The following is a 12,561-nucleotide window of genomic DNA, read 5'->3' as shown; positions in this document are numbered from 1 at the left end:
ATTATCTCCTGAAAATCTCTGCAACTGGAAAAGAACCATTAATTATTTACAACTCCACCCACCTTTTTTTTTTTTTTTTGTGAAACAGGTCTTATGTAGTCCAGGTTAGACTCAAAGTCTTTATGTAGCTAAAGATACCTTGAATTCCTGATCCTCCTGAGTCCTGAGTCCGTTAATTCTACCATGCCCATGTAGAAATGTAGAATTATTTTCTGTACACTTTATTAATAACCATGATTCTTCTTATTTGCATACAGCCTAAATATGCTGTTGAATTTATACATTTGATCTATGTGGCCTTATCTTTGTTGCTTCATGCCTTCCTTAGAGCATAGCTGGAATTTTAAAAAGCAATAATCATGTTTTTCTTTTCATTATTAAAAATTGTACATGTTTTAAAAAATATTTGGGAAAATACAGAAAGTAATCATAGAGCAAAAATCACCTATATCTTTACCACCCAGTTACAATCATCACTGATGTCCTTGGGCTATCTCTTTTGATTTCTTTCTCCTCTGCAAACATTTGTTTATTTTACATGCAGTATATATAATTCTTGTATACTGTTTTTTACTCAGCTTATATAATCTTGAAAGCCTATTTACCCTACTTTTAATATCTGCATAATATTCCATTACAGAAAATTATGGTCATTTATTTAACTATCATCCTATTGGCGTATAAATAGTGCTATTATGTACTTCTCTCTGTATGAAGGTTTCTTTGTTTTGTTTTGTTTTTCTTTAGAGTTTTTTCCTTAGAAGTGGTTCTCATAACCAGGTCAGAATAGTTTTAACACTTTTAGGGAGCATTATTTTGCCAAGTTGTTTATCAAAATGTTGGTACAAGTATACAGTGCCACTACTAACATTTTATTCTCAGCATGGCTCTGTTGTTATACTTGAGTTCATTTGTATTAATTTACAGACCTTTAATTTACAGTTGAAGTTGAATTTTCCCATATCTATTGACTGCTTTTTAATGTTTAGCTTTATTTATCCTACATGTATTAGACCGACATCTGTGTACATCACATGCATGCCTGGTGTCCAGTGACGTCAGAAGAGGGCGGTGAATCCCTTAGAACTGCAGTAATGGATGATTGTGAGCCGCCATGTAGGCGCTAAGAACTGAAGCCAGGTTTTTTGCAAGAGCAGCAAGTGCTCTTGGCCACAGAGCTATCTCTCCAGCCATGATTTTTATTTTTCCCAGCATTAATTTATGCTTTGTACCTATTCATCTATTGGTTTTACATTTTTCCTAAATCCATTTGTATCTTTATATATACATTTGTGATCGTCATCTTTCTTTTACTAATTGCAGATTTTTACAGTTTTTACATTTTTGAAAAATTTTAACACATATTTTGTTAAAAAATTCTTTCAGATTTGTCATTTTTCTTTAGAATTTCTCTATTTTTAGAATGCTCTTGCATGTTCTGAAGGTTTGATATATATTGAGTTCCTTTTTATTGTTTTTTGTTTGTCTGGATTTTTTTTTTTTTTTTGACTCAGGGTTTCTTTGTGTAGCCTTGGCTGCCCTGGACTTGAATTCCCAGCGATCCACCTGTCTCTGCCTCTCTGAGTGCTGGGATTACAGGCGTGAGCCATCACACCCAGCTTAGTTCCTATTTATTGATTTAAAGGTTTTTGGAGATGAGATTTCTCTGTGTAGCCCTGGCTGTCCTGGAACTCATTCTGTAGACTAGACTAGACTGGCCTCAAATTCAGAGATTCACCTACCTCTGCCTCCCCATATAATCCATATGACTAGGATTAAAGTCATGTGCCACACTGCCAGCTTTAACTCCATTTAAAAAATAATTTTCCTGTGTGGGGATGTTTTTCCTGCATGTATTTGTGTGTGTCACATACACATAGTACCTGTGGAGACCAGAAGAGGGCATTACTGGAATTACAGAAGGTTTTTAGCTACCATGTCAGTGCTGGGAGTCACTTCCAGGTCCTCTGGAACAGCAGCCCGTGTTCTTAACCACTAAGCCATCGCTCCGTCTTCTAGTTCTATTTTCTTTTGTTCCTCTGCTCTTCTGCCATGTCCTGGTTGTATGTATTTTCATCTTAAGTCTAATTAGAATATATATTGATATAAAGGTAAAAATTGTATGGTCTCAAATTGCTAAACAATTTCAAAATATTCATTTATTTATGTGGGGTGGAGGCTGAGTGTGGGCACACTGCACTACAGCGTGTGTCTGGAGGTCAGAGGACAACCTGCAGGAGTTGGTTCTCTCCTGAGGTCTGGGGATTCGACTCTCATCAGGCAAATCACCAGGAAGCCCCTTTACCCATTGATCCATCTCTCCAGCCCTTTAAATTGTTCAACAGTTCAGATAAGAGCATGAAGCAATACTTTTCTTAACCACTCTGACACTATCGTTAATATACACGAGCATGAATTGTTCCACATAATTGTATATTCTTGAACTATCCCACTGTACTTGTATGGTTGTGCACCTCTTAAGAACAGAAAATGGGTTTAGTGGAATAAGAAGGTAAAAGTGCTTGACACAAAAGCCTGATGACCTGAGGGTGTACACACCCAAACCAAACGGGTATGTTCTGAGAAACGTGTCCTTAGGCAATTATTGCACAAACACTGTGGAGAGTGCTTAAAGGCTATAAATGTCTATGAATGTTGCCAGACCAGCACTATTTATCTAGAAATTGGACTCAGGAGCTCACACCTGCTAAGTGTACACTCCATCAGCCCTGTGAAGATAATCTTCTGAGGCCTTTATCATATATTTGATCAGTCATTAATCAACATTATTCCTCTCCCGTTTTTCCTTTTATTAAGTTTCTAGATTATTTTAACCATTTGTTCTTAAATATGATTGATAAAACAACTTCGAGCACCTCCTTCCCCCACCCCTCTTCTGTTGCAATTTTAGCTGCAATTGTTTTTCTCTATTTATTTTTGAGCTGGGATCTTACTATGTTGCTCATGCTGGTCTGGAAGTCATGGACCAAAATGACTCTTCTGACTCAGCCACAAGAATGTCTGGGACTTTGGACATGGACTGCCCTGAGTGGCAAAACATTTTACATGTATAACTTAAGTGCATAACATAATTTAGACAGAGCTTTGTGATACATCATCTTCTCATTTTCTTTTTGGTTTTTGGTTTTTTGAAACAGAGTTTCTCTGTGTAGTCTTGGCTGTCCTAGACCAGGCTGGCTTTGAACTCGCAGAGATCTGCCTACCTCTGCCTCCCTGAGTGCTGAGATTTAAAGTATGTGCCACCATGCCCGGCACATACCATCTTCTCAGTGAGCAATTGGTAACTTTTATACAAAATTTATGACGTATTTCTTAGATTTTATCAGTTTGGCCATGCATATTCCTTACTGCAGTTATTTCTGGCTAGTCACCATTTTTGTCATAATTTTGCTGCCACCCTAACTGGTAGTTTTGTTTAGACTATTCCATGATTATATGAAAATTTACTGTTGAATGTGATGTGCTTAGTACTTCCACCCGGCCATTCTGCTGATCTCCTGTTGTATCCATAAGCCTTTAATTATCCTGAAATTCTTAAAATATATTTTAGTAACTACTGTATTCATAAATACTATAGGATTAATTATGATATGTACTTATTTTAACATAACACTTCTTTTAAAATTAATTTGTTTTGTGGGCATGTGTGTGGATGAGTGTGTGCCACAGCCTGTGTATGGAGGTCAGACAACAGCTAAAGTATTACTTCCACCATGTGGAGGCTGGGGATCAGACTCAGGTTGTCAGACCTGGCAGCAGGTGCCTTAACCCCAGCCATCTCCATGGATCCCTTTCACACTTCTCTAATGCTTGCCGATGTGTTTTGTCTTGGTTTTCCTCGAAAAAAAAGTTGGCATTAGACTTCAAAGCAAGCAATAATAACAGAATTTTCTAATATTGTTTTGTTTTTTACTTTTATGGTTGACTTCTTATGGAAAATAATTTTGTTTTCTTACCTTCTATAGTAATACAGTTCCCTTTAAAAGCAAAATTTAAGTCTAAAAATGACACAATTGAGAAATGTTATTCAAATAAAAACATGTTATAATAGATATATTATTTGATAGATATTAATATATCAGTGAAGAGAAAAGCTGTTTTATGTGAGAAATTAAGTCTTTATGTCTTTACATGAGAAATTAGCAAATTCTTTAAGATGGATTATTTTTGTGTAAAACTGGAAAAGCACAAAAAAAGTGTTAAAGATATATGTGAAAGCACCAATCTGAACCTCTCTCCTGAGAGTAAACAGATTACAAAGAGAGTTGCAATAAAGGTTCTTTACTGTAAACTGGTGATTTTTTTTCATGATTCTGTTTACCAATATAAATCTTAGTTGTTATAACAGCTCAAATGTGAAAAAGAAAAAATAAACATGGGTTGTTCTAATTGAGGGGGAGGCTAGTAGCGGGAGGTTCACCCCAATACTTTTGGAACCGAGAGTGCCCCATGGAATGCCTGGCGCAGGGCTCTGAGTGAGATGATTTCTAGTCACTATCCTAGATGCCACAGAGAAACAGTTATGCAAAGCTTCCCCCATGAAGAAGAGTATGAGAAAATATATCGAGACATCATAGCATAACTAGAATGCTTGTGTTTTGACTGCAGCCAGTTATTTTAAGAATACACTTGATCAGTTGTCTGTACATAGCACTGACCCTTTTTCTGCCCAGGCAACTACTGATGTAGTTCCACTGGACTGCATGCTCTCCAAGAGCGTCATCATATTCATTTAACAAATCTCTGCAAGTATCTTGGGCATTTTGTCTTACATTAAACATCAGAATGTAACTCCCGGTTTGACCAAGACAGAGAGCATTGACAGTGGACTCTGTCTCCTGACGATTACAAATCAAAAATGGATAAATATAGATATAGATATAAACACTATTTCAGGGGCTAGAGAGATGGCTCAGAGGTTTAGAGCACTGGCTGCTCTTCCAAAGGTCCTGAGTTCATTTCCCAGAAACTACATGGTAGTTCATAACCATCTATAATGAGATTGGGTGCCCTCTTCTGGTGTGCAGGTGTACATGCAGGCAAAACACTATATACATAATTAATAAATAAATCTTTAAAAAAAACACTATTCAGAACTTTACAAAGTGAACACAATGGGTAAATTGTAGCATAGACTTAAAACTTAAAGCAGCAGCACAGGGCTAGAAACAAGGCTTTCACAGTTAATAGTACTAGCTGTTCTTTCAGAAGACCTAGGTTCAATTCCCAGCACCCACATGGTGGCTCACAACCATCTGTAACTCCAGTCCCAAGGATCCAACACCCTCTTCTGGCTTCCATAGGCATAGTGCACTAATATACGTGCATATAAAACATTCATACTTCTAAAACACATATAATGATCTTTCTACCTTTCCCCCTTTTCTCCTGTGGCCTTTCTTTAAGGGGAAAACTGAACTGCAGAATTTCTTAGCAGCAATCAGGCAGGGTGTTAAAACTCTTAGAAGAAACTATCTCTGCGCAGAACTGGGGAAAAGAAACCTCTATAAAAAAGAGTATGAAAGGAATCCTGAAAAAACAAAACAAAACAAAACATGAACTGGGGAAGGGAGAATGACCCCAGAAGTGTGTAAGAGGTCCCAAAGTCCCAAGTCACCCATGAGACACACGTACATGAGACAGGCTTGAGGCAAAGCAATCATAACTTTGAGAACTGAATAAAGGCCTTCAACCTCAACACCCCTGCTATTCTGAACCAGATAATTCGTTGTTCAGTCCTGTGCAATGTAAGATGTTTAGCAATGCTTCTGAAGTCTACCGCTGCATGCCAGTCACCAGTTAAGGTCAACCAGCTCCCAAGAGACCACACAGGTTGCAAGTGTATGTGGAGGTGATAAGTGTTGCACAGATGGAAACTGACAAAGATCTGGAAAGGTTAGAAATTTTTAAAACTTGCATTCTAAAGCTAATGTAACTGGTTGCTTGCAAAAATAACAATAATTATTTAAGATAACACTTTCTAAGGTTTTTACTAAATTCATGCCGAAACAATGAATACTCAAAAAAGTCCTAAACACAATAAAATACCTCTAAAAATGAAGAACCAGGAGCAAGTGACTAATTCTCAAGGGGAAAAAAATAGATCCTAACATCAAGATACATGTATGTTAAAGTGGTCAGACAACAGCTTTGAAGCAGGCATTGAACAATAAGCTACACAAGGTAAAAATAGACCCATGAAACAGAAGGAGAAGAAAAATAGTTTTTCTTGGCAAAGGAATGAAATGATATAAAGAGAACAAACAGACAATGGGGTCTCAATGGCTTATTCACAGAGCTTTAAAAAATAAAAAAGCAATCCTAAAATGTGTATGGAACCACAAAAGGCCAGCAACAGCCAAAGCATCTCGAGCACAAAGAACAAAACAGAAGGCTAACTTCAAAATACACTACAGTTGTGGTAATCAGGACAAAAGAGATACAAAAATAACAATATGTCACAAATAGATGCATGGATTGTGAAGGTTAATATGGTCAATTTGACGGCATCTGGAATTGCAGGGAGGGGGCCAGCGAGCCTCTGTGTACTCCTGTGAAGGATTACCTGGACTAGGCAGGCCTCTGACCATGCCTTTCCAGATAAATACAAGGGTTTTCCATCCTCTTCACTTTCTGACTGCCTTCCTGTGTAGCCACTAAGTGCTCGCCACTAAGAATGTGCACAGGTCCTGAAACACACTCCAGCTTAAAGGCTACACACAATAGAGAGCATCGTAATTTTCCAAAGGAAAGCCCGTGATGACATGTTTTCAGTTGCCGGCATTAATCAGATTGCTTTCGTGACATCGCTTCCTGCTTCTACAATATGCAATTCATCACCTGCTTCAGCCTTTAGCTGACCATTCTTACCAGGTAACTGATGCTCATTTTCAGTATTCATCTTTTAAAAAAAAATCATTTTTGCACTTTAGTTTTCAAACAAAGAGGTAGTTTTTAGAGCCCAGGTGGCCCATGTCCAGGCCCACTGAATCTTCTAGAGTGGTGACATGCACGTAGGAAGGAGAACAGGTAAATGAATATATAAATAACCATTGCTCCAGGAAACACCACACAGCATGGTGTCAGCCCAGATCTACTTAGTTGTGATTTGTAACCTCTGTATTCTGCCTGTTTCGTTGTGCTGAGCTGGCTCGGCAGTGCAGTGCTTAGAAGCGATGAGAATAGGCCTCTGACAGCCTCCCTTTGCTCTTGATGTCTGGAGGGAAGCATTTAGACTGGCCCAATTATATTAGCTACATCTATTAAAACAGGGGTGTTTCCTTCTATTTTTTGATTGGTTTTTTCAAAAGAAGGGGTTGTTTTGCTTGTTTTTGACACAAAGATCTCTTATACAGCTCTGGTTGGCCTAGAACTCACAGTGTAGACTGTGTTGGCCTCAAAACTGAAGCCATCCTATGCCTCTGCCTCCTAAGTACTAGGATTGGATTATGAATATAAACCACCATACCTAATATGGTTTGATAAATGTTTAAAAGGCTTAATTTTTACATATGTGTGTATATATGTGTGTATGTGTGTATATCTATCTGTAAGTGTATGCGTCACACATGTGCAAATGACTATGGACGCTAGAAGAGAGTATTGGGTCCCCTGCAGTTAGAATGAAAGACAGTTCTGAGCTGACCTCTGTAGGTGCCAGGAATCAAAAGCAAATCTCTAGAAGAGCAGCAAGCACTCTTAACCACCAAAGCATGTTGTCAGTTGCCTGATAAAACTTTTTAGAAATTCTGATATGAATTTTTTTTGTCTGTTTCTGTTTTGTTGAGATGGTAACTTTTCTTTTTTGTGTTGATATGATAAAAATAATATTCATTTAAAAAAGTTAATCGAGCCAGGCATGGTGGCACAGGCCTGTAATCCCAGCACTCAGGGAGGCAGAGACAGGTGGATCTCTGTGAGTTCAAGGCCAGCTTCGTCTACACAGTGAGTCCAGAACAGCCAAGGCTACACATAGAAACCCTGTCTCAGAAAACCAAAAAGAAGAAAAAAGTTAATCCAACATTCCAGTCCTTGACTAAGCCGTCAATATGTCATGAAGCATTATCATTTTTATAAATTGCTACAGTCAGTATACAGTATACTGATTTTTAAAGATTGTTTTTATCTGTTGCCTCCCCCACTCATTTTTCAGTAATGTTTGCCTCAATAGCTATTGTTATCTGGTGGATTTTGTGTAGAACAGTTTTAATATCTGGAAATATTTGTTATAATTCACTTATGGTATCTAGAATTATATTTCTTAGAAATTTTAGGTCATGGGCTGGAGAGATGGCTGTCCTGAGTTCAATTCCCAGCAACCACATGGTGGCCCACAACCTTCTATAATAAGATCTGGTGTCCTCTTCTGGTGTGCAGGTAAACATGCAGACATAACAGTGTATTCATAGTAAATCTAAAAAATGAAAGAAAATGTTCTTATAAAACTTTTAGGTCAAATCAAAATGACCCTAAGATTTCACCTCACACCCATCAGAATGGCTAAGATGAATAACTCAAGTGACAACACATGCTGGAGAGGGTGTGGGAGAAAGGGGAACCCTCCTCCATTGCTGGTGGGAATGTAAACTTGTACAATCACTTTGGAAATCAATCTGGCGCTTTCTCAGACAATTAGGAACAGCACTTCCTCAAGATCCAGCTATACCACTGCTAGGCATATATCCAAAAGATGTTCAAGGAACATCAAAGAACAAAAGAAGTATACAAGGACATCTGCCCAACCATGTTTGTAGCAGCTTTATTTGTAATAGCCAGAAGCTGGAAACAGCCCAGATGCCCCTCAGTTGAGGAATGGATACAGAAATTGTGGTATATCTACACAATGGAATACTACTCAGCAATAAAAAACAAGGAAATCATGAAATCTGCAGGTAAATGGTGGGAACTGGAAAAGATCATCCTGAGTGAGGTATTCCAGAAGCAGAAAGACACACAGGGTATATTCTCACTCATAAGTGGATATTAGACATATAATATAGGGAAAACATACTAAAATATGTGCACCTAAGGAAGCTAATCAGGAAGGAGGATTCTGGCTATGATGCTCAATCCCCATTCAGAAAGGCAAAGAGGATGGACATCGGAGGAGGGAGAAAACAGGGAACAGGACAGGAGCCTACCACAGAGGGCCTCTGAAAGGCTCTACCCTGCAGGTTATCAAGGCAGATGTTGAGACTCATAGCCAAACTTTGGGCAGAATACAGGGAATGGGAGATAGTAAGACCTGGAGAGGACAGGAGCTCCAGAAGGACAGCAAAAGATCCTAAAAGTCTGGGCACAGGGATCTTTTCTGAGACTGATACTCCAGCCAAGGACCATTCATGGAGATAACCTAGAACCCCAGCACAGATGTAGTCCATGGAAGTTCAGTGTCCAAGTGGGTTCCCTAGTAATGGGAAGAGGGACTGTCTCTATCATGAACTGACTGGCCTGCTCTCTGATCACCTTCCCCTGGGGGGGGGGGGAGAGCAGCCTTACCAGGCCACAGAAGAAGACAATGCAGAAACTCTTGATGAGACCTGATAGACTAGGTTCAGAGGGAAGGGGAGGAAGACCTCACTTTTCAGTGGAGGGAGAGGCATACAGGTGGGGAAGAGGGAGGGGAAGATTGGGAGGGGAGGGGGAAGGGAGGTACAGGGGGGATACAAAGTGTAATTAATAAAAACAATAAAATAAAATGAAAATTTGAGGCCACAAATCCATTTTCTTGGGTTATTTCTCCGAAAGGGTGGGGGGATTGTTAGTGCTCTTAATGCAGCAGCTCTCAACCTGTGGCTTTGGCAAACCTTTATCTCCAAAAATATTTATATTATGATTCATAACAGTAGCAAAATTGCAGTTAGGAAGTAACAACAAAGTAATTTTATGGTTGCAGGCCACCACACTGTGAGAAAGTGTATTAAACAGTCACAGCATAGAGGTTTTACAGGAACTGGTTGTTCTGTTTCATGAAGTTGCTGTATAGTTTTAGAAGTAAATTTTCATCCTATTATCCTACTGTTCTTGTAACCTTTGTGGTGTCTCTGGTGAAGGCTCCACTTTTATTCTTAATATTGAAAACTTGTTTCTCCTCCTTTTCCTTTGTTCGTTTGGCTAGCCACTTATAAAGCCCATGACATTTTCACTGAATCAGTGTACAAGCATCAACACTATTTTTTTTTTACCATTTTAAACAAAAACTCAGTGTCCATTAAAGAAAACAATATAGATTATCCACTCTCGTGACTTCTAATCTGCTTTCCCCCTCATGCCGTCTAATCTATTTTCTGTAGCTACTTTATGCCTTTTCTGGCATGTTATTAAATCTCTACACTCAATTTGTCTTTTGGTTCATGCTATTCTATTTTGGTATGTTCTGCTGATCCTAAATGGAACAATCTCCAAATGTTAGTATTGTCAAGTTGGTCAGAAGTCTTCACTTACTTTTTATTGTATATCTCTGGGTATATCTGCTTGTATGTGGGTGCAGTACACACGTGCCTGGGGAGCACAGAGATCAGAAGACAGCATCATATCCCTGGGTCTGCACTAGGGGTAGTTGTGAGCCACTGTGTAGTTGCTGGGAACCAAACCTAGATCCTCTGAAAGAGCAACAAGTCCTCTTAACTGCTGGACCTATCTCTCTAGCCCCCAACAATGTTATTCGTTTACACTCTACTCTTTTTGGGGAGGGGCACTGGGAACTAAATCTAGACCCTCCACGTGCTAGAAAAGCTAGGCAAGTTCCATTCCACTGAGCTCTATCGCAGCCCTTCTTTTGCTTTTGTTGAGATAGTGACTATCTCGCCAAGTTGCTAAGGGTGGCCTCCAGCTCACCCTGCAGCAGAGGGAGGATTTATTACCCTTCGGAATTGGTCTCCCGAGGAAATAAGACCCAGGCTTAGACCAGCAGCCCCAGCTACTCCACTAGTTTAACACTTAAATGTTCTACAGATTCTGGTAGGTGCCTGTGCCCCGTGTAGGCAGTGGGTGCCTCGTGTTTCCTCTATCTCCATTTGGTTTGGTTTCATATACTTTGAAACCCCATTGTTAGAAACATGCACATTCAGAATTATTACTTCTTTTGTAGGCTACCCATTTGTAATTGTGTTAGCTCTCTTTTCCTCAATAATAATGCCTCTTTTCCTAAATCTCCTTCAATGTAAGCTGTCCAAATTCATGACCTGGAAGTATTCCATCTCACATTCCCGAGTCAGATATCTTAATCTAATTTAGTCAGAAAATCCAGTAGTTTACATGTTTCTAAAAACAGAACTATTGAACTTAGAACAAACTGAGAATTGTGTGACTAAAGCACACAACCCCCACAAACAAGGCCATCTCACAATACCAAAAAAGAAAAGGTTGAGAAAGTATTCTGCAAACTAGCATACTAAATGTAAATTGAAAGGGTACATGGAACCCTACATTTTAGGACTTCTAGCCTGTTTTTTCTTTTCTTCTTCTTCTTGGTGTTGTTTTTTGTTGTTGTTGTTGTTGTGTTTTTGTTTTTTTTTTTTTTTTTTTTGAGAAAGAGAATTTCTCTTTGTATCCTTGCCTGTCCTGGATTCACTTTGTAGACCAGGCTGGCCTCAAACTCACAGAAATCTGCCTGCCTCTGCCTCCCCAAGTACTGGGATTACAGGAGTGTGCCACTGCAGCTGGTTTAGCCTATTTCTTATTTATACGTCTTCAAAACTAACCTTTTCCCAGCAAACTTCAGAAGAAACAAGCATCATAGTGACACCCCTCCCGTTTTCCATGGCAGAATTAGAGCACAAGCAAACTCTCTCTCTCTCTCTCTCTCTCTCTCTCTCTCTCTCTCTCTCTCTCTCTCCATGCCAACCCAAATTCCTGAGGGAGCCAAGATCTGCGCGATACCTATTTCTGGATCTGTGGGTAGTGGAGAATTTTGCCGGGTTGTTTTTAGTCCTACCAAGGCAGCATAGACCGACATAGTGGCTGTGTTCCTACTTACCTCATGGCTGTTTTCTTGAATAGCCCTTTCCAAAACAACAACAAATTGACAAACCAGAAAACAGCCTTTCCACAGAGAGAGAGCACTACCTCTGATGAGATTTGGCAAAGAGGTTAAATGATGCAAATGGGAGTGTCCTTGCTGAAGTTCAGATCTCTCTCCTGGGACATGAGGATTATAACACCCGCCTCAGGGTTGTTGTAAGAATGAGCTAAGATTAATGATATGGTTTAGTAGGTTAGGGTGTTTCCTGCCAAGCCTGGATGACCTGACTTCTAACCCCAGGATGCACAGGTAGAAAGGGAGAAATGGCTCCTTCAAGTTGCCCTCTGAGCTTCACATGCATCGTAATACATAAATGAATATACACTAAGAATAAAATAATTAATTAGAGTTTAGGGTGCTATGAAACATTTGATGCTCACTACTAACACTCATTTCTCTATATAGTGACAAGATTTATCACCTTATTACCTTAATCCTCTGGAATTTAGGTTGGCACTTAGGGGATTTAGGTTGTGTGTGTGTGTGTGTGTGTGTGTGTGTGTGTATGAGCGCGCAAT

The sequence above is a fragment of the Meriones unguiculatus genome, chromosome 2 (genome assembly GCF_030254825.1).
Source record: "Meriones unguiculatus strain TT.TT164.6M chromosome 2, Bangor_MerUng_6.1, whole genome shotgun sequence".
Lineage (NCBI taxonomy): Eukaryota > Metazoa > Chordata > Mammalia > Rodentia > Muridae > Meriones > Meriones unguiculatus.
Note: the sequence above shows the minus strand (reverse complement) of the source record.